This window comes from Trachurus japonicus, chromosome 4 (assembly GCF_045865225.1).
Source record: "Trachurus japonicus isolate A0001 chromosome 4, Traja_1.0".
Taxonomy (NCBI): Eukaryota; Metazoa; Chordata; class Actinopteri; order Carangiformes; family Carangidae; genus Trachurus; species Trachurus japonicus.
Genome location: NC_140910.1, coordinates 15,211,088 through 15,232,964, shown reverse-complemented (window position 1 = coordinate 15,232,964; position 21,877 = coordinate 15,211,088). Strand labels below are relative to the sequence as shown.

The 21,877-nt window shown below is 40.6% G+C and overlaps 1 protein-coding gene across 1 annotated transcript in view; it reads left to right on the top strand.

Annotated features, from left to right (window-relative positions):
* agbl4 (AGBL carboxypeptidase 4) overlaps positions 1-21,877 on the top strand; it is a 267,261-nt gene that overhangs the window by 209,804 nt on the left and 35,580 nt on the right. The window lies entirely within an intron of this gene.

Genomic DNA, 21,877 nt, shown 5'->3' with positions numbered 1-21,877 from the left:
AACAAGATAAATGGCTTCATCTCACAGTTTTTGCAACTAAGTGTACACAAGATACATGACTATTTGAGCCTCAGATACAATGTCAGACTTACTTCAAAATGAGACAAATGGGAGGAACACATTGTTAGGCCTATATTTTTCTTAAGGTATCAGTAACTTTGTATACAATCCACAAACCGGTTCTACTTCATCTAACTTCACCGTCCTACCTCATTGTTACTCTGGTGTTTGTTTGTCAGTGACTGTAAACTATGTGTGTATATTAAAAAAATCTATAGGAAAAGGTATACCTGGTTACTCTCAATATGTATAGCATATAAAACTTGTAAAACACCTCAGTACACAAATATCATTCTTAGGAGAAATCAGTTTTATTACCTGCTTAAAGATGCTGCTGTAAAGGGTGTCTGCGTGAGGGGTCGTCTCTGAATATATATATCTACGCTCTTTGCTATGTTGTGCAGTTGATCAGTGGTTGTGTTCTGTCTCTGTATTGCATTCTGAGATTTTTAATGGTTGACGGTGCTACCAGCAAACAGTTCAAAACTGATCTATTGGACCTCAAATGGTGCTGTTTTTCTATGTTTTTATCCTCATACAGCTATGTTTTATTCAGGTGTGTCAACCGCCACTACTATCCCCTCAGCTAATCAAATTTAAGCCAAAATATTTCGCAAAACTGGTAACCCTGCTATTACTGTATCAACTATATGCTATCCATCCAAATATTGTAGATAGTGATTATATCCTCAGCTGTGAGTTTCAGAAGTACCTCAGAACTTGCTGATTTTAAATGGATGCATCTGCTTCTAGGACCTGTTGTCTACCAATATCACGTTGTTGCAGTGTATTTTCAGAAATATGCATTTTTAATGGTTAGATCAGGTTACACTATAGATAGTACATGGATGTTAGCCCACACACACTCAGATGATCATTTCAATTTAAAGGATACCACTGTTCACTGGTTGCATGCCAGGTTGTCATAAAGGAAATCTCAGTCAAACTGGTAGAGTGTATGTTATGGTAGAAGAGGTTTTAAAAGAAAAGGAAGAAAAAAAAATTAAACGCAAAGAAAAAACATTTTGAGTCAATGTTAAGTCCAGTTTCTTTTACAGAAGACAGATTCCATTGGTAGTTCCAAGTTTATGACGGAAAAACATAAGTTCATCACAAGTAATATTGTGAATATACACACTAGTGCCCCGTGTGGTTGATAATGAAATTTTTCAAAAAGATTATGGAAATCACTGAGAGTCCTCAGGGTACATTCACAAAGACTGTTGGGGAGTTGCAGCGTGTCTGCTTTGGAATGATTAATTTTATCTAGTTACCATTTTGATCTGTGATTCCCCAGTTGTATCTCTTTGTCTCTCACTGTTGTTAAAATAATTTAAATGTACTTTTCTGTGTTCAAAATATGAATTTATATATGAATCTAGCAATTTGTGCATGATTGACTTACTGTGAGCTAGAGTCATAGATATGGCACCACACAGTGTCTAGACTTGGCTTAATATTACAAAAAAAAAAGTGCATTATATTTTCTTTTACCCTGTGCAGTGATACCAATGGAATCTTTTCTGCGCCAAAGTGTTTGCAGTATGTTGAATTTTTTGGGAGGTTGGTTTTCTCTACCTGTCACTATGTTTGTATTTGTTTTCTTGTGTTTTTTACTCTGTTCATGTCTGTGAACATGAAACGTTGCTGGGGAATTCCTCTCTACTGTGAGCAGTGTGTGTTCAAATACACAGAAGTTGGTTTAATGGAAGCACTTAAGCCATTCATTGGACTGTTTCATAATGGTTCAATTGCAAGCTTTGCTGTGGTCCAGGGATTTGACCCATGGAGTTTTGTGTGTAGTTGAATTCCTATGCAGGTGTTGAGTAGTGATCACCTGGTACCACATCACTGTTGGGTGGGGGGCCAGCCAGGGAAAGAGAGAGAGATGAGTGGGGAGTGTTCAAATCTTTGAATGTGTCTGCACAGCCTTGAGATTGAGTCAATGGGGACAATGGCGAAATGACAAATCTGTACACAACTATTACATTTTCACACTCATGGAGATAAACTAAACTGAGCTATACAGGGCTGCTTGGGTATATACCTGTCTGTAATAGTTGTAACTGCATTGCAATGATCATTAGGGAAAGACAGGGTTATTACTGTATGGAGTTTTCCAGCTGGTATGATAATGTGAAAAGAATTTAAAGACTATTGCAGTAAAAACTCCCTCAACCTACTTCAGCCTCCCAGAGGCACAACCCTACATTTACAGAAAATGTTATACGTATATGCGATAGAGAGTGTACATGTCTTTGCTAAACCGGCCACACCTCTGCTATGCGAGCAACTCTTTGACGCTTAGCATCCTGTTCTGTGTTTTCTCTTGCTGCATTCAGGAACACCTGTCTAATGTATAGATCAATGGAAATAAATCCAGACTTTTATTCTATCAGCACAAACCTCTTGTCTTTTTTGTCATTTCTTGCCTCGTGTTCTTTTGTCAAAAAGATAAGACTTCTGTCGGGAACTGAAAGCCAAGGTTAAAACCTCCCTGGACCTGTTTTTTTTAAAAATCCCTTTTCAATGTGGATGATGATAATGCCCCTGCCTGCATTTGTCTTGAAAAAGTTCAGAAAAGATTAAATTTGTGGATCCAGCAGATGCAATCACATGTGAAACTGTATCGAGAATCAATAATGTTTTGTTTTGTTTTGTTTTTTGCTGCTTTCTTTCAGGAACAGATCAAACATGTTCAATGAGAAGCTCAAAATCCCTGCCATGTCGTTATGGTAAATTGAAGCCAAAGAAAACTCACGGCTAGCTCTGTCTCAATGTAACAAAATCCAAATAGGCTTAAAGCTGAACCTGAACCTTTGCTTGTTCTATATTAGTTGTTTAATCCATATAAAAAATTAAGCATAAAAACAATGATTTAATGGATTAGTTGGGTTTGTTCCTGGGAACAGTAACTCCCTGGAGTTCCCAACTCTGTTAAGTTAATTGGCATTTGGCTGAAGCTCTGTAAGCCAAAATACCAAACTATTGCTTCAGTTGTACCACTTGCATCAAAGGAATACCAGAACAAAGCAAGGCGGACAGCAACTTTTTCGATGAAATTTCTGACAAATCGATGTTGCTGTAGCCCATTGTTCGCTGTAATGAGACTTTTTTGGAATTACAAGGGGCTCTGTGTGAGTAGTAACTTCATTTGCAAAGGTGGTATTTTCACCTCAATCTGTATATTTTAAATCCACCAAATCAGGGTTAAATCTAGCCAATAATGTGGAGCACAAACCTGCTTCAAGCTTTAAAGGTGTTGTTTTTATGCTAGAATACCACTTAACTGATGTCAGAAGAGTTTTTATTTTCAAATTGATGGTCATGCGTGCTGAATGGGTTTCATTAAACCTTAATGACCCCTAGGCTAATGCAAATTTCTCAGGACGCGGCGACCCGGTATGCTTTTAATTTCGATGCAAAATATTTAAATTTGAGTTTGGAGTTGTCCTACAGCGGGAGAGATTTTCTTTAAAAAACGCGTCACCCAGGAGTCAGGCCAACAAACTCTAGTCTTATTCCTCTGAAAACTCACTTCACCCCATACAGATCAGTGTGGAGATTCCGTAGTTACCTTCTGTCCCCACAAAGATCAGTCCCCAACCCTCTGGCTGTAGCCTCACATGTTTCCGGGCACAAGTGTGCATCCATCTGCAGTGCAAGTGGGGGGAAAAAGGTGGAGATTTCTCAATGTCACCCTCAGCATAACATGATGGCAGATACCAACAGTTAACTGTACCATATTTGTTTGTTCGGTTCCTTCCCATGCTGCTGCTGGCCTGCCTCTGTGCCACACAGATGATTGGCAGCGCTGTATCGAACATGTCCCATGCCCAAACCATACAGCCATATCAACTCAGCTGCATGAGAGCAAGATAGGACAGAAATGGGGGTGTTGACATATAAGATTGCTTGTAAGATGGCTTGTTTGGAGAGGCTTGTATCTAAAATGAGACCCATCATTGAATGCAGGATTTGCTTGAGTCCACACTGGTAACCGATAGGAAGTGGTCACTGTGAAAGCCATTTCCTCCCCGTTTCCCCTCTGAAAAGACTGAGCTCTACCCACTCCCTCATCTCCCCAGTCCTCTCCTCTGTCTGGCGCAACGATGCATTTCCATATATTATTGCCTCTGTAAGCAAGTGTGTCATGTGCCCAGGCTTTTCCTACAGCCCAAGGGGACTTTTCAATATCATTATCGCTAAGGCCTGCCACATGCCTGTAATGTATTGCTGCCTGCCTTTATTGGCAGCATGATGATTCAGTGGTGGTGATGATGGATTAGCGCTGGCTGGGTCGAGCTGGGCTGGGCTGAGCTGGTCCAGACTGGGCTGGGCTCTGCAGCCCCGCTGTCTGTCGCATAAACACTGTCCTCCGCGCACACTGCAGTATGGAGGGAGACATATTGTATTTATGTCACACACCCAACCTAATGAATATGGTCATTTCAGAGCTTTTATGGGGCTTCTCGGAAAATTGTACGATTCATTGTGTCCACCTTTTGCTTTTCATGCAGACATGGTGTACACAGCAGCGCTGCATAATAGGTCACGGTAATGCATCCTCTTTATGACTTTGTTACTGTTTTGAATGTGAAAAAATAAGAGCTTTTGTTGACTCCAGAAGGGGAAGTTCAGAGAGGGAGCACTGAGTGCATATGTTACATCAGTTTGATGCTTCCAGGAGCACACATAGTGCGTTTAGAGGTAGGACACACAGTGGCATGTTTTATTGCTCAATATGAAACACACTCCATAAAACACAGCCACCCAGGCTAACCCTTAGCTAAATGGCACGCTGGCCATGAGCTCAAACCTGCAGCCCTTTTAGTCTCCTGCAGTTGCTGCAAGAAAATAAATAGACATAAGTCTTAATGTTTTACTCCCTGCACCAGCAACGGGCCGCCATCACTGCTGCTGTTTCATGCTGTCAAAAAACACACATTCTCACTATTGTACATCACATGGCTTATATTCCCATATCTATCTGAAAAGTGACTGCAGGGTTAACAGACAATACAACACTGGTTTACTCTGCCTTCGCTCCTCATACAGATTGATGAGCTACCAATCAACCTCCCAGTGGCTCTGCTTCCACTACTACTTACTGTACATACCTTAATTTCTTTCCCACCTATAGGGACATCCAGTTCCATGTCCATACATTGTCAGTTACTGTATCTGTATGCATGACAAGATAGGCAGACTGTAGCTGTTAAATTTCTCTCTGCTGTCAGCGGTATTCAGGGGTCCTTATCATTTTTAAGAAGCTTATTTGGCTGCTTTAATGATAAAGACTGGTAAAGTTTGGAATCCATCAGCCCCTTCACTAAGTAGATGCAAAACTGAGCTCTGCTACACACAGATGCACACATACATACCTGTGTATGCACTCACATACACACATGCACACACGCATACTTAAACACAAAGCTTCCAAATGGCCTCTATTAATGCAGACGGCTCCCCCAATTAACAAGATTCAAAGCGATGATGAATTTTTCATTCTCTGAACATTTAAGCTAATTATGGCCCAAATGAAGCAGGTTCCAGTGAATCACCATGGCAGGGGCTGCCGTTGGCAGCCAATGTCACTGTCACAGTGCCACTCTGCACCACCACCCTAATCACTACAGCTGCTTAATATTCATCTCCCATTGCTCTCTTGTCACCTCTCTCCTTCCTGACTCACCTCACCTCTCCTCCCATATCCTCTTTTCTTTTCTCCTCACTCTGCTCATCTCGCTTCTCGCTCCTTCCTCCTCGTAACTTTAACTTTTCTCCTCTCTCCACAGTCTTGCCCTTCCCCTCTCTCTCTCTCTCTCCTTCCCTCCCTTACATTTTCCCTCTTGCTCAGTCCCTCTCTCACCATAGATGTGTTGTTTAAAATGGAAATCAACTAATTTCGCTAATAGCATTTTAATGATAATTTAATGTAGTAAATAAAGCTTGTTACAAGCTAAGCAATTCTTTTGGATTTCAAGGGCAATCAATCTGTGTCCGATACAATCTCCTCAACCACCTTGATGATGGTTGTGGGATGTCAGAAGTGTTTTTTCACTCACACAACCTCCAGCCACACTGATGTCAACATATCTAGAATCACAACAATAGACAGAGATATTGCTGTGCAAATCAATGGTTTTTGTTTGTTTGTTTGTTTTGTTTTTTTAATCAAATAGGCCCTAGTCTTACATAATGCAAACAAAAATAACATGTAGTCTCCCCCACTCACTGATCACAGCACAGAGGTGATTTGAAGTACTGAAGTTAAAACATGAAGCTCGTGTTGGATCCTGTTTTTTACTTTTCATTGCCTTACACAATGTTTTCTCATGCAGTGCACATTCTGCATCAGATTTGTGTGCACTATAGTGCATGTACATATAGTATTTGTTTTTTTATAGTATTTATTTGGAGTTTTCAGTCCGGCTCTACCTTTTGACATTGTCCCTTTTAATCATATTGCCTTTCTTGAAACAAACTTTATATCCAGTGGTTGTTCATGTCATTTTCTTGTTTGTTTAGTTCATCATAATCAATTCTCCTCAGGAAATTACTATACCTGCGCTGTTTCAAGTCTGCTTAGTTTTGTGAGTCAGTGTTATCCATTAAAGAGATTAGATTTACCTTGTAATCAAAGATGAATGGTTCATTTTGCATTTGGATTTCCTCTGCACATTTTTATCAACCATCCCCTCTAGACTAAACAAATTAAAAATGATGAGGAGCTTGAGCTAGAAAGTGAAAAGAATAAAGTGCCGTGAGAAAGAAAAACAATTAAATTTTTCTTCTTATGTTCTACCAGTGGTCATTTAGCGAGCCTCTTTATTTAAATGGTAATGTGAAGCCAGCTAAACAGGCATGGTGAATCAGCCTTAGAAGAGAGGGAGTGAAAAAAGGCTGTGGTGTTTCAGGCCCTGGGAGTTTATCTGGGTCTCTCCTCCTGTCGTCTGACGGAGGGAGGCAGAGTGGGGAGCCGATTGAGCGACAAGGATAAGTCTTCTCTGTGTTGGAGTATAATTAATTAGGTGTGATAAATTATACCATTTCCAGCAAAACCCTGACAGCACTGGCACATGCACCCTCTAACACACACACACAGACACACACACATATTCAAATGCATCTGTCTCTCTCCTCATCTAGACATGCTCATACATACACACACGCATATGCCTAAACATGCATGTCATTATTCGCATTAGATGAGCCTTAGCACTCAGTTTGTTGTGTACTCGAAAACTGAGAATAAACAGCATGAAACATGGATTATCAGTCACTTTGCAATCGCTCCCAAATCCAACAGATTATTCTTTTTAAGGAAAGTGGCGTCAATAGCTGTTAGGTGCTGACTGAGCACTCCTCATAATGACATGTATAGTACTTTCTTCCTCTTCCACCACTCAGTACTTCATACTGTATTGAGAAACAGTGCACTCAGGTTTCTCTGGAGTTCATAGGAGTACGTATAGTTTTGTTTGAATAAGTTGTATCATTTTCAAAGATTAGTTTTTTATTTGTGTTTCATTTGCCAGAATCAAGTAAAACAATACACAGTAGTAGGCCTATTAATGTAGAGGTGTACAGTAGGTTAGCTGGCTGTTAAATTCATGTGAGTGATGAGTAAGCCACCAACCAAATAAAATAAAAAAATTCACATCATGTCACAACAGCAACAACAATCAACAGAATAAACTAAAGAATGCACAACACAGTTTGTGTAATGGCCTCTTGCTTCTTCATAAGCAGACCCGGGCTGTGACTGTGAGTTGCATCAAGGCTGTCATTTACGTGCTGTAAACAAAGCCTGGACTTATACAATTTGACTCAAGGCTTTATTTTATTTTCTGTCCTCAGCTTTAACACAAAATCTTTCTCTTCAGTGATTCGCGGTTCACCTCCTCAAAACTGCCCACTTGAAAACGAGTGATCTTGATGTGAAACAAAATGAATACCGTCAGTGCAACAAAAAATTGCAGTAAGTTTTACTATCTCTGAGTTTTTAATTAATTTGTATCTTTAGCGAGATGCTGTTAAATATCATTATCCACTAGTTGTTCATCTGAGAGCTGCACTCTCCTTTTTTGCCATCTCTCATCTCTAAATTTCTCATTGTTGTATCCAGTTCATGGATGGGATTCATGGCTAAAGACCAAACTACCACTTGTCTTCCATTGTCAGTGTCAACCTGGACCCCAAATCCATGGCGAAGACACACAGTCACTCACACACAAGCATATACGTACACATAAACACGCTGCCAGCAGGTGCTCGTAATGGCTTGGTGTTAATGAGTGTCTTGTTTAGAGCTGTCAGATGACCCTGGGCCATGCAGACTGACACCATCTCCATGTTCACAGCTCTAGAGGTCACCACAAGGTCTCTGTATGTGTGTACACGTAATGCTTTGTGTGTTGCTGCTACGCAAAGAATCATTTATAATACCTACTTACGTACTATCCCTGCCAGTGCATTGACTCCATATCAGAATATCTTAAATGTTTGCTGGTTAAAATTTCAATCAGTAATGTTGGTATTACGTACAGTAATCTCAATAAATCTTATCTATTCAGTCTATTCTCAAAATCACAGAAACAGGTCATTCGTGTGTAAGCGCTTTGCTTCTGTACCACACTGTGAGTGATCAGTATGTGCCTGAAGCTCGCTATCATGATATAAAATATTCTAATAAGAGATGGTCAATAGGAATTTATTCCTTATCCTTTACAACATCTAAATTACAATTATTTTAACTGTTTCTAACTTTGTTTTGATTTGTATAAATGAAGAGATGTGACACAAATATAATAATATATAGGCTAAAAAACAAAAAACAAAACACACACACAGGGTGATAAAGGTATCAAAATATATTTCATTGAACCTATTTACCAGCTTCCATAATATTACCTAAGTATACTATTTAGCTATATTTTATGGCAGAACTTTTGATGCTAAAGTAAATTTATAAATCTAATGTTTTTAGGTAACTTTCTAGATAAAGTTCCTGCATAAGGATACCTTAATAAACTCTCAAACTAACCTTTTGAAAAATATGTAAGTATATGTATATGAGTGATCAGCGGGGACAGCAGGAGTAGAATAGGACCTGTGGATTACCAGGCGTTGGAGAAGGAGCAGTCGACTCTTCTGCTGCTGCCAGTGCGTAAACAGAATGGCCACAATGTGCCCGTGTCATATTTGGGGAAATTATAACAGAAATATGCGGTTCTTGGGCGGTAGCTACAGACAAAGACTTGGAGCAGCTGATCCTTTGTTCAGAGCTCCCTTAACTGTCAACCTCTCAGCCCCGAAACTGTGAGTAAGCAAGTTTGCAGTCCACACACACAGCCACAGTACTGTAACAGCTGGTTTTCAGTCCAAATGCAATTCCTCAAAGAACATGAGGAGTAGGAGAATTGTATTTAAAAGATTAAAAGCTGAAAGGTTTGCTTGCCAAACACAACACTAATAAGAGACCTAAATAGAGATTAAATGAAAAATAGATTAAGCTCCATGTCAACACTTGGAGAAACCAAATCCTGCAAGGTTGTCGGGTCCAGGTAGCAGGAGGGATAGCTCAGGATGATGACTGTTTCATTGTGACATAATAAAACTTTGGAAATCCTCCTGGCTGATTTAAGGGAACTGTTACTGAACAGGACCATGTGCATTTCACTGTAGTGCCTGTTTATGTAAACCCATACTTTCTACAATATTTAGAATTTAAACTTGAGTAGAATTACAACAAAAGGTTTTATTTTTTCAAGTTATGCCCCCCAAAAAATCAGTTTTCTCTTTTTTTCCCTCTGCTATTTTCCTTCCATGTCCCTAGCCACTCTTTTCCAACCTTTAGCACACTCACTGTTAGTCTTCCTTTATGTGTTGACAGTGAGAGTGTGATATAGCTTGCTGTGTGGAGACCAATTCGCAGAGTGGGAAGCGCCTCTGTCGGAGGCAAGCTGTGAGTGTATGTGTGTGTGTTTAAGTAAAGGAGACTCAAGCTGACAGTTTGCCAGCAGCCTTGCACCTGCACACAGCTAGGTGTTGATCTCAGATTGGGGGGATGGTGGGAAGGGGGGTGAAGAAGGGAGGACAGGCAGAGGCAAAGGGAGAGGGAGAGGAAGGGATCTGACACAAGGTGTCGGGGGTGGATGAAAAAAGACTGGTAAAGAACAGAAGATAGGAACTCTGAGAGGTGGCATGTCTGTGACATATAATTTCTGTTTATGTGTTTTTTGTATGTGTGTGTGTGTGTGTGTGTGTGTGTGTGTGTGTGTGTGTGTGTGTGTGTGTGTCTGAGCGTACACCACAACTGGAAGGAAAATGTGCGTCTGTGTGACAGGTGGGACAGGAGAGCCAATTGGATTGATGCATTCTTTCATAGGTAACTGCCAACACCAGAGCGCAGCCGAGGCCTCATTTGTCAGACTCAGGGAAATAGCGTTACAGCGTGACGTTTCACTCTGTCTCTGGCACACACATCAACAGCCGTATTCCTCTGCATGGGAGGAGGTGCGGTATGCTATACTGTAATCTGGTGTTGAATTGAATTAGGGTTAAAAGGACAAAAAGAGGCTGTAAGACAAGGAAAAATAATGTTTTTGTCTGTATTTGTGTGTCTGTTACAGTACCTGTCTTTTTGTCTATTTATATCTCACCAGGCTCCCTGCTGACATACTGTTGCTGAAGACAGTATAAGGTGTTGTCAGAAGAAAATCTGTTGCTGCAAAAGCCATAATATATTTCCTTATTCTACATTCATTGGCTGTTGTTAACCTTTTGGCAGCAGTGGTGAGTTTGCCACTGACTGCAGAGCAGGGAAACTTAGACAAGCTCTCTGGAGGGACACTCAGTAGTATGTCAGGGAACTCCGTGACACTGTCAGCATAACACTGCTGGGCAGCCTGAATTATTGAAGTCCATATCATTGATAATTTAATATGGTAGATCTGTTTTGATGGGCGATGGTTTAAGTAAACAGAGAGAGAAAACAGAACTTTGCATTCTGTGTGACAGAAGTGGGAAAAAGTTTCTCTTTCTTGTGCATTTTGCTGTTTTATGGTGCATCCTGTACATACGGGTTTACTGCAATGCCTGACCTAGTTGAGATCCTGGTAGCGGAAGGAAGAGTGAGAGAAAAAGAGACAGACAGATGGGAGAGGGTTAATTGAAGCTGACATGTGTCCAGTGTTTGTGTGTCCCCAGATGACACATGGCTCTCGCCCATATGCTCATGTTGCCTCGTTCACTCCCTCTCTTGCACCATCGCCACTATCTGAAATAACAGTTTTCACACCATGAAAGGAAGATATCCAAATTTGTGTCCCAGCAGGCTTGCCGTAGACTGGCAGAGTGTTGATCTGAGTGTCAGTGGGACTGGGGGTCTCCTTTCCCAGCCCTCCTCTCATCCACCAGCTGACAGACAAGGTCAGGGGCTCATCCCGCCTGTCTCTCTTTGCTCCTGACAGATTTTCCTCGGGGAGACAAACCCTGGACAACGCTGTACTCCCTGGCACGCACCATCACCAATTAATATTGCATCACCATTTTCTAATCTGCTCCTTCAGGGCCTACTTCTCAGGGTGTGATCAGGCCACCTTGCTTGCCCGCCTCTCAATAGATAAATAATAATAAATGTACATGTTATTTTACTTTTAAATTTTAATTGAAGATTGTACATTTAATTACATATTTTCCAATCCTATGATTGATAAAGATCTAACAAATGTACCAGTCCATGAAGTAGTCTTGTCTTAGGGACAATTTCAAAACACGTTTTACAATAAATTTTGTTTAAATTAAAAACGCTCTGCCACTGAGCATGTACTGTAAATGAACACTATCCATCTCTTGAATGTGAATCTTAGGACAGGTCCATCAGATGGAAATTATTTTATGGATTTCTTTCTCCACATTGTTGATACGTTTTATCATTCTGGTGCCCAGTGTTAGTTTGGGAGTTGGGAACATGACTTACCACTCTGTTCGATTGCTAACTGAGATGAGGAGAATATTGCCATTTGTTTCAGTCTTGTACCTCCATTCTTCAAACTCTGAACTACTTGCAGTGAGAGACATAACACCTCCTGCGAACCCAGTGGATGACTTATCATCCTACCTTGGGGACTGAGTAATGTGCTTGTGGCTCTGAGAATAGCTGCAACGCTGTCCGTCTGGGTTGGGGTCAGGAGTGGCCCAGGCAGTGCGGTGTGTTTGTGTGAGCAGTGCACCTTCACATATTCGACTCGTCCTCTCCAACTCACACACACACATCCCACTGCTCAGTGTGACATGATGGAGGAGCATGGGGCCCATGTGTCACACCTTGGCTGCTAAAGAACTCACCTGGCCTCTCCTCAGCCCTGATGAATTTACACTGGCCCTGCAGGGGTGGCACAAGCACACACATACACACATACTGTACAGTAGATTGTACTCTGGATCACTTGTTCTGGGTGTATCTTCTTCTTCTTCACTAACATCAGCCTGGAGGGTGTGAAGGAGAAGAGGGAAAGAACAGAGGAACTTATATCCCACTCGCCTCCTCCTTGTCTGTGCTTCATCACGTGAGAAAAGATAGGGAGAGTGTAATTTTCAGCTGAGGAGCTGTTTGTCTTATGTGTGGCTGATTTTCTTCTAGACAGCCTGTGTGTGTGTGTGTGTGTGTGTGTGTGTGTGTGTGTGTGTATGTGTATGTGTTCCACAGATTGCTAATCTCTCTGAAGTCCTGTTTGTTCTCCAGGTTTGCCCCCACTACAAACATTTCCCTGATCAAAGCTGTTGAAAAGGCCTGCCACTTCAAACAAAGTACACACACACACACACATACAGATGTACACACACACACACACACACACACATCCATTCCAACACAGCTCTATGGCCGGCATTGTTGTCATGGCAACCACGTTAATCCTAAACCAACCAGCATGCAGTTGTTGCATCAGGCGAGCCAATCAGGAGAGACGCAAACAGGAGTCTTGAGCTCAATTACCATTTTAATTCTCATTTAATTTGAAGTGAAGAAGTTAATTTTCATTGTAGACACACACTGAACACTATATGCTTTGAATAAAATGATATAGGCAACAATGCATGATAGGCTACTATTGGTATCATTACAAATGAGGGTCATTTCAATTCACAGGCTTCTCACAAATCTCCCTCGCTCTAACTTAGGCCTACCTATGTGTTTTTTTCTTCCAGCAGTTAAACAAGAATCCAAAAATTCATGCTTTTGAGATCTTCCAGAAGTCATTTAATTTCCAGCGATAAGCCTTAATGTTATCTGAGACATTTGATGTCAGCTTTATCAGGAAGTTGTATTAGCAGCAGGTGTTATGCTGTGTTTAAATCCTTTCAAGTTAACTTACAGAGAGATGAGGAGATGAATCACCTTTTTTCCTTTTTATATTTATTTTTTTAAACAGTTTTAATCACAGAAACAAAACCAAAAAGAAATTACCTCATGTGTTGAATGAAATCTGTTTCTTGATCTTACAATGTAAATACTTGAGCTTGGGCGAGAATCAAAATTCACCATCAATGGGGTAATGTTCAGTTTGGGAAGGTCTTTTGATTGCTCTGTGTTGAATTCCCATGTGGTGAAAGCAAAATGCATTCACTTTTTATTTTCAAATAGAAGAAAAGAAAATGTATTAAATATTCTTATAGTCCTTATGTGCTATGGTGTTTGTGGTGGTCTGTTGGCATCCTTCTCTGTCACAATGACAGCCAGTCTGTGTACTTTGCTTATAAATTAAATTAAGTTACGATTCCTTTATTTGTCGCACAGTGGGGAAATTACATTTGTGCAGCAGCAAATAGCAACAGTATAAAAACTATACTATACTATACTTATACTCTTTGCCATCAGAACATTATCATGATACATTATTGTAAGTGATCAAACAGTGATGTTTTTTCCATATGTGGATTTTTGTGTGATTAGTGTCATCAGAGTTTGTGTTAGAGATGTTGTTATTCCTCAAAATGACATTTATAAAAGTGGTACAAGGTGTTACTGTCATTCCAAAGCATAGTGTCTGTAAAACAAAAGTTTTGTTTTAATATTAGCAAAGTAAACTCATTTGACAACTGCAGGAGTGACAGAGGGACACAGTGATTATCTTGGCAGGGGAGAAAAGTGTAGTGATAATGTCTCAAAACTGTTGCAAAACTAGTTTAAGATAACCAAGCCTTGAAGGAGTTATGATGCCAATTTGAGATGATGATGATCAGTGAGCACGAGTCATCAAACAGCTGTCAAGACGGCGAGTCCTAAGTGACAGGCCTAAAAATGCTAAGAGTCAGACAAAATCTTCCCAGCGTCCCAAAATGGCCTGCTTTCAAAAGCTTGACAGGAGAGTGTATGACTATCTGTGTGAGAAACGAAATGCCTATTACTGGAGCTGATATTTGGCTGAAAGCTTTAGAAACCACTAAAGAGCTGAACATACCCACAACCGAGTTCAAAGCCTGTGCAAACGATTGATGAACCGAAATGGACTGTGCCTCCAATGCAGGACTTCTTGCCCAACGCTTCCTCTCAGACTTCAGAGAGAAGCCACTGATTCTCAAAGAAAGCTGATTCTCTTTGAGATGGTAAAATTGAATAAGAAAGACCTGCAGACCACATTTTGCCATATTTTCTGTATTCATTCATATATGACTGAACTGGAAATGTGATCAACATATGTTTCCTATTGATAGGCAGTATACTTTTATGTACTGTCATGTTCATTTTGTGATTGAATATAGCATCTACTAACTTCATCTCATGGTTAGTGTATGATATTTTTTGTATATGGTTGCATTTAAAGTTTAAATGCAACCATGAACTCTGTTTAAATTTTAAACAGAGTTCACATGGTTTAGTTGCCCTTTGTAAACTGCTTAGCTCCTCTTCTACATACAGTATGGTATATCAGTCATCTGGCAGGACCATGTAATCCAGTTAACAAGTCTTCAGGACCTGTTAGTGCAACAGTATGCTGTAACTGTGTTAACTCTGTTTAAAACACTGACTGCATGTCACACAGTTTTTTTCTGATGCAAGAGCTGGCTGCCCAGCTGAGAGGAACAGAGTGCAACTCTTAAAATGCAACAAACAAAGTTTACAAGCGGAGGTCAACGTGTAGTGTGGGATGACATTGAAGTAACATAGAGCAGTGTGCACCTTATATCTCTCACTTTCATATTAAGACAGGTGCGTCAGTGCCACTGTCAGTGGATCGTCGTGGGACTCTTGCAGGCTGGATGTGGCACCTAGCTTGGCTACTGTACACCTTGCCGTTAAAGCATCAGGCTAGACTTTAACATTGCTTTCCTAACTTTGTAAAACTTTTTTGCTCTGTGTTTGTTGCTGCGCATGCGGCTGACACCTGATGTAGCAGTGCCACTAACATAGAATTGAAGTGAATAGATGATGGATCGACCTCATTTATCCGATACTTGATCTAGGTATTTAGTCAATAGCCTATCTGGGCCGATATCCGATCTTAACCCATAAGGACCCACGGTGACACGGGTGTCACACTGCCTTCAAGTGTCCTGGAAAGCCCCTTACACATATTTATGTTGAACTTTTAACTCATGAAGTCCCTAAGTGACATCTACTCAACATCCTGGTGCAGTCACATGACTCTCTGTGAATCTCTCTATCCATGACAACATTTCCAAGATGGTGGCCAGCAGAGTTGGCACATTTCACAGAGGCCGCTACTTTTAAAAAGCTTGCCTTCTGTCAATAAAATAAGCCACCACCCATTTCACAATGCAAATCCTTTTATAACATGTCCCTTGTTGTATTTAACCTGTTCTGACCTCATTTTTTGAAGAAACTCATATAAAACAACTTAAGAAAATATTGCTGTGACATATACGTCACATCGGGCCTTAGCCTTAAAAAAGTCAGGAAAAATACCATGTGACGCCTATGTCACAATGAGGAAAATGGGAAAGAACTGCTCAATTGAATTAGGTGATTCAGGTATTTTGAATTAATATACTCTATGTTGTTCAATTTAAAACATAATTTAAAAATGTTAACATAAAAATAATGTCAAATTCAATCAATATTTAATAAAATGATATATCAGTCCGGAAATTGAACCACAGATTTAGCAGAGACACTCTTCTCAGTAAATGAACAAGATTTTAGTATCCCATGCTGGTCCCATATCAATGTAATTATGCTTTTTTGCTGTATTTTCTGTAACAAAATAGGATACAGTGTTCAGGATGTACTGACAATCATCAGACGTGCAATAGATGTTGTATACAGAACAACAAATACAGCAAAGAAGAATGAGAGTTTACATAAGAAAATATTAGGAAACAAATAAGAAAAGTTAACTCAGTCAAACAGTCATGAACCAGGTTTGAGACAAGGGTTCTGGACTGCTGTACTGATGGGAGAAAGGGTCCCATGTGGTGCATTGTGAGAGAAGGACGTTTTACCAGCTCAGTTCTGACGAATGGAATATGACCCAACTATCAGTTCTGTGAGTGGGTACCAATGTTTTGTGATTTCATAGTTAACAGAGATGATAAATAAGGAGACAATAACTGTGACAGGGCTTTAAAAATGGATAAAAACCAATGCTGTTTTCCCCTTACTGTCAGAAATGACCAGCCGACATTTTGATAAAGAGTGCCGTGATGAGTATTATATGAATCATTGGAAATGAAATGTAAGGCTGAGTGGTAAACAGCATCCAGGGGAATCAAAGTGGAACTAGCAGCTCTTCCATAGATGTCATCTCCATACTCTAAAACAGAGAAAAAATAGTGTCTCCAATTTTTTTCCTGTGGTGAGTAGGAAAACAGTGCTTATTTCTGTATAGAAAGCCAAGTATTGTTCTTAGTTTAGCAATGAGGGTGGTGATATGGTGCTTAAAATTAAGACAACTGTCCATCCAGATGCCAAGGTATTTGTAGTTGGAAAGAAAATTGTGGTTGCACAGCTTTTAAGGCTTCAGTAACTGGTTAAAGCCTTCAATATGAGGCAATATTCGCATTTCTATAGTGTTTGCCCTTTTTTGTTGTGAAACTTGTCTTAAAAAGGTGTTAATAGTAACCAGCAAATTTGTAATTTTGATATATGTTATGGAAATGCAAATAAAAGGTCAAATTTGTGTTATAGAGCAAAAGAAAATGTTAAGCCCATTTATTTTCAAGTGAAAATTTAAGATACCAAAAACGCCCGATGTGACATATATGCAACATTCCAGATCTCTGACAATAGGTGGCGCTATTTCAAAAAAAACTTCAAAAATGTGTTCCATGCATTCCACTTGGTCTTTGTTTCACCCCACTTAATTTTCCTTCAAGGATAAATGGGTCTGGGTTCTTATGGGTTAATATCGGAGCGGTGCATCCCTACAGCTTTTTGAGTCGTTTTAAGTGGATCCGTGTGTATGCAGATATTTCTTGAAACAATGTCGTATTTACAGAGATTTATTTCAAAACGAACAAGAAAAAGATTGTTTTAGGTGAAGCTCTGTTCCAGTGTGGTCAAGGTCTGAGTTCAATGGCTTTCCTTTGTCTGTGAAGCAAAAGAAGTCATATGGTCTTGTTCTCCATTTTGAATGGGCTGTCGCCCGAACCGGACACAGCAAAGATAGATAACAAGTTCAGTACCACCCTGTGTGTTAAGTAAGAACCTGGAGGTGGAGGGTGACTGACGTAGCGTATCTTGCTAAAAGGCTGGAGCAGGGGAAAAGTATATAGCCAGCCTCCTTCTAGAGTTCAGATACACCAACTACCTTTAAAGCGCACTAATTATTGCACTGTAGCTCATTTGTTTGATCTGTACATAGACAAGACGTCTATGCCCCAATTTATGACTTATGTTACCAGACAGACAACAGATACATTGTACATGCACAGCATATGCATACAACTACAGGGCAGGGAAGGATGAACTGTTGCCAGAACAACCCTGTGAATGAATAATGAATATGAATAATGGATGGATGGATGGATGGATGGATGGATGGATGGATGGATGGATGGTAATACATCATGATATACGTTGTGTGCGCAGTAATGATGAAAGCCATCAGAGCATGTAGTGGTGTAAAAAATGTACAATTGCCTCTGACACAAAGTGCAATATAAGAAGAAAACAGCAGAAAAGGGAAATACTCAGTACAAAGTACAAGTACTTGGGACAAGAAGGCTACTTAAAGTTGTTCTCAAGCACAAGACATGAGTAAATGTAATTAGTTACACTCCATCACTGCCAATGGTCCTCGAGGATTTCTCATCTCCTGGCTTCGCAACAAAAGCAGCAATCACAGGTAATACTGGGTTTTAACAGCTCCTGACTATGTGGTTTTACCCTGGCTGATTTTTGGTGTATATTGACTTACCGCTACATAAAATTCAAAATTGGTATAACATCGAGATTTAACCACTGAGATTTGAAATAATTATTTTTGATGAGCTTACTAGTTTTTCTATCTCTTCACATCTGGAAACTGTGTGTAAATTGTGAAACCATCTAAAGCGAAAATGTTGTCTGCTCTTGTGTTTCTGGTGTTAATTAAGAGACAGGGCATAATATCACATTGTCGTTGTTATTTTGTTATTGTTTTTGGTGTGTCCCAATGGCCTGTTGATTTAAGTGGAGCACTAAGTGGTTGTTAATGGCACAAACATGACTGTGGTTTTAAAATAGCAGACCGCCCATTAGGCTGGTATTAACAAGGTAATGGCCTGTTACTAAACTGCTGAATGACATTGTCGCTGCTGTTGAGCCGCGCTGATGCTCGCAATGCACACATGACCACACACACAAACACACACTTTCAAGCACAAACACAAATGTAATCAGAGATGATCAGAGACTGAATGACTTCTACAGTAACTTTGAGTAGCTGTAGGAGAATGAAAGAGTTCAGAGACAAGAAAACAGGTAGAATCAAAGAAAACTGAAAATAGAAAAAACAGAAAGACATAGCTGGGAGGCGTGATGGTTGTTATTAAAGCCGGGATGCACTATGTTTTTTTTTTTTTTTCCTCAGCCGGCTGTATTGTTGTGGCTCAGGAATTATTGATAGGTAGGAAGAGACAGAGTAATAAAGAACTACAGATCAGCTCTGTCTGTACATCTGTCTGTACTGCTCTGCTTGTCAGATGGACTCGCAGCTTCTCTCTGAAAAGCAGCGCTGGTCTGAATGACATTTAAGAACAAACTGTGTTCCTCTTTGTCTATATAGCACTCCAGTTCAGACAGAGGCGTTTGTGCGCTGCTTGTGCACATGCAGCCATTCTCCTGTAGCATGTTGCCCTCTCCAAATACACAGTCACGTACAGTGCACACATGTGCACAAACACACTCCTGCACTGTGGTGCGGCGATAGGGCAGCGCAGTTGGGGGTATATCCCTAGGAAATCATTTCTCCTTCTCCTTTCTTCTTATTTGTAACTTGTCCTTTCAAGCAAGACAGCCCTTAAAGTTCAGTGGCACATTCTTCAAAAAAGGCTATTACTGGCCGCCTCTGATTCTGTATCATGCCGCGCGCAGACCAGCCATCCCTCCTTTTTATGTTCCTCTCCTCCTGTCATCATTTTCTGAAGGCAAGAGAGGAGAAGTCAGGATTTCAGAGGGGCCTGTGACCAATGCCTTGAAACCCTAAGCAGTCCCTGTCTCTGACTTTGCACCAGACGTCCGTATCATATCGCTAAAAGAGCCTATTGCTTTTGATACTTGACAGAGCTCCCCCTTTGTCTCTCTCTCTGTGAATCTCTGTCTCCCCCTCTATGCCAACTGTCTATCACACTCGTTCTCAACAGTTACAGCGCTCCATAAAACAGTGTGTGACTGTAAGAGATACGGGCTGCATCTGAAAGGCATGAAGAAAAGCTTGAAGTTGTTGTTGGCCCCTATGACTAGACAAAGAATAAAGGTTCATGAACACACAATAGACAGTGGTCATAAGGCCGGATTTCTAAAGCTTGGATGTAGCTCCAAATGATGAGATATTTCAGAGCGATTAAGTTTTTTTTTTTTTTCTTTCTTTTAAATAAATATATGAAACAAATATATTCACCTTAATCACCTCCAATGACTACGTCTGACAAGGTTACGATAATTAACTGACACGAACATCATTCATCATTCATCCGTTGATTCAGCCTTGGCTGTTTTAGCTTGTTAATCAGTGAAAGGCGGCAAAATCCCCAGTGATAATTAAACATTTATGTCTCAATATCATTCACCTTCAGTAGCATATTGATTAAAAAAACCTACAGTATGTATATGGTGTAATTTTGTATACATACAGTATCTGATTGGTTTTCCACTCCTCGGGCTATTTAGCTTGTTGTTTAGCTAAGTTATGAGAGAGCATCTTGACAACCCCGATCCAATCCCTTTGCTGACCTCTAGTGCTTTTACTGATACAAGTTTCTTTGTTCCTGCTGCTATTCAGATGTTAAATGTCAGATAGTATTTACTTATTAACTTGCATTGTCTGCTTACTTGACTTTTGCACTTTGACAGCGATGAATGAACTTGGCATGGTCACCATGTCGTGCTGTCTGTTTAAGTGTTTGCTGTGATGTGTCTCTCTGTGTGTTTTTATGATGTCTGGCTGCAAATCAATCTCTTGTAGGGGGAAAGATACTTTGAAGTTGTTTATTTACCTTATTGCGGTGACATAGAGGTGCACTCCAGAGTGTGTCTGTTCGCTGTGTGGTTACAGGTGCACTGGAGCACACACGCATGGCCATTAGAGGTTAAATAGAGGTTGAGACGGCAGTGGCACGCGGCTTTTCAGCCTAGAGTCAAGTTACCCTTTTTGCTTTGCTGTGTTTGTGCCAGCACATGACTCTGCTGCTTTAATTTAATTTCATGAAATAGTCTTTAATAGTGTATGAAACCGGGTCGTCCTCATTTACTTTATTATTGTCCTGGTGAATCCACATGAGTACTCATTTGCGACACGAACAGAACCAGAGCTGACAATAGTAGCAGTGTGCTCCATGGTCAATGATGGCCAAAGGCCCGCATCTCACCAGCACTTCTCTCCATTAACATAATTAGAAAGCCCTTCAGCTCAGGCTTGAATGCTGATGTGTGGCTAGCACCTTGTTTAGGACAAAACGTTTCCCCTCCTTCCCTTGCCTGCGATGCTCGTCTCCCTCCATCAGCGTGTCTCCCTTTGTCACTCTGTCACTCCTGTCGTCTGTGACCTCCACTGTCATCACAGCTGCCCTTGAGGAGCAGAAATCTCTCCATTTCACAGGGACCAGCCATAAGGGGGCTTGATTGCGGCAAATTGATCCATAATCACACAGCGCTCAGAGCTTTTTATCCTGCCGCCTCTTCATCTCCACTTAAGAGGCCCGCCGTTGGCGTATTTACATGCTGTCTTCTCAAGGGTTTCCTCTGCTCGTGCCCTTCTCTCTGTCTCTTTTTAACTCTGTCTCTCATTTTTTTCTCTATTTCTGTCTCTGTCTATCCTTCATCCGCTTTATGACTCTCCCAATTTTCTTATCTCTCCCTTTTTCCATCCCCACCCCTCTCTGTGTGGATGTGATGCCAATCGACATGGCCATTGTAGTCCCCTGCGTTGGCTCTCTCTCTCTCTCACACACACACACACACACACACACACACACACACACACACACACACACACACACACACATGCACACACCTCTGACCATCACATCTCTGCTTATGATTGCTCTCTTCAGTCACATATACTAGATAGCTGTGATGACCAAGGAAACACAGAAGTGAAAGAGGGAGGACACAAAGACTTGAGGGAGTGTAGAGATGAGTAGATGACGG